This window comes from Melanotaenia boesemani, chromosome 18 (assembly GCF_017639745.1).
Source record: "Melanotaenia boesemani isolate fMelBoe1 chromosome 18, fMelBoe1.pri, whole genome shotgun sequence".
NCBI classification, from domain to species: Eukaryota; Metazoa; Chordata; class Actinopteri; order Atheriniformes; family Melanotaeniidae; genus Melanotaenia; species Melanotaenia boesemani.
Window position 1 is genome coordinate 32375066 of NC_055699.1, and position 1353 is coordinate 32376418.

Here is a 1353-nt window from a genome sequence, read left to right on the forward strand (position 1 = left end):
TACAGACTACGTATACTGCGTAGACTACGTAGACTACCTAGCCCATAGAAAGCTATACGAAGGTCGAATCCCAAATGGAACACTTGAGCACTCCTGCACTCACGGGCGCGCTCCCGCGAGGGGCTCGAGGGTTCAGTGGTATTCCAATTGGAATTGTGTGAGTGATCAAGGGATGATGGCGGACATTTTTGAGCCCTTTCTGCCCCCTTTCCATAAGTCAGCATCGATGCCAACTTTCGCTAAGGAATTACCCATAAATCACTGCGATGTCACGTGAAACACGGAGTTTACCGAGAGAAGCCGACGTGTGAAACATGTTCTTCAGTATTGTGGCGCTGGGTCGTTACCCAGCAACCCATGTGCATAAACATTAAACAGGTTAACCCTATATTTCTTCTTTAAGTTTTCCCATTTCTTTGCAGCCTGGCTGGGGGTCACAACCTTCTGCAGACCCATTTCTGCAATGATAACACTATACACATACGCACACAGACACAAATGCTGCTCATCAACACTGGTTTTCTTTTGTTTTCAGCCCATTTACTTTTATATGGATTACAAGAACTCAACACTTACTCAAATCCTTGTAAGGACGCGTTGCGGAAGCCCGTAAATAGCGCTTCATGTTTTATCCTGAGACAAATTAATTTTTTGGTTTGGTCTTCAGACCCTGTTGATGGAGATATTACGTTGTTATTAGCCACATTCTTTCAGACATTCATGACAATAAATCATGGCTGCAGTGTTTTATACTTACAGACAAATCGTCGCTGCAGCAACTTCTCTTCTGTCATTTTTTTTTTTTTTTTAAAGAATTGTAATCCTCTCGTTTTGGCGTCTCTCTCCTTGCAGTGCAGGTCTCAAAGTGCTGTCCCAATCCTATTTAAAGCATTTCGAGCCCTTGTGGCCTGTCACCCTCGACTCCTCATGCAGGTGATGTCATTTAGTCATCAGGGGCTCAGGGCGAGTGCTCAAGTTTTCGGTTTGGGATTGGGGGAAAGGCTTCATGTCATGGTGGTCCATGGGGCCGAACGGCCGTAGCTCGCGGCCATCTTACCACAGTGAACTCGCGCACTCATAACCTTGTTTTAATAGTGCATGAACGTTATAAATAACCAGAACTAGCTCAATTTTATACCTATTTTTAAAAGGTTTGGTTAGTTATAAATTCCAGAGATGTAGCTTTGACAGCTTTAACTTTCATATGATAATAAACTGATAGGTGCAGTGAATATACACACACACAAGGTATGTTAAATCAATAATTAGGCTACTCAGCATACAGAAACATTATAATATATATATATATATTTTTTGTTTGTTTGTTTGTTTTTTTTTTTTTTTTTTTTAACT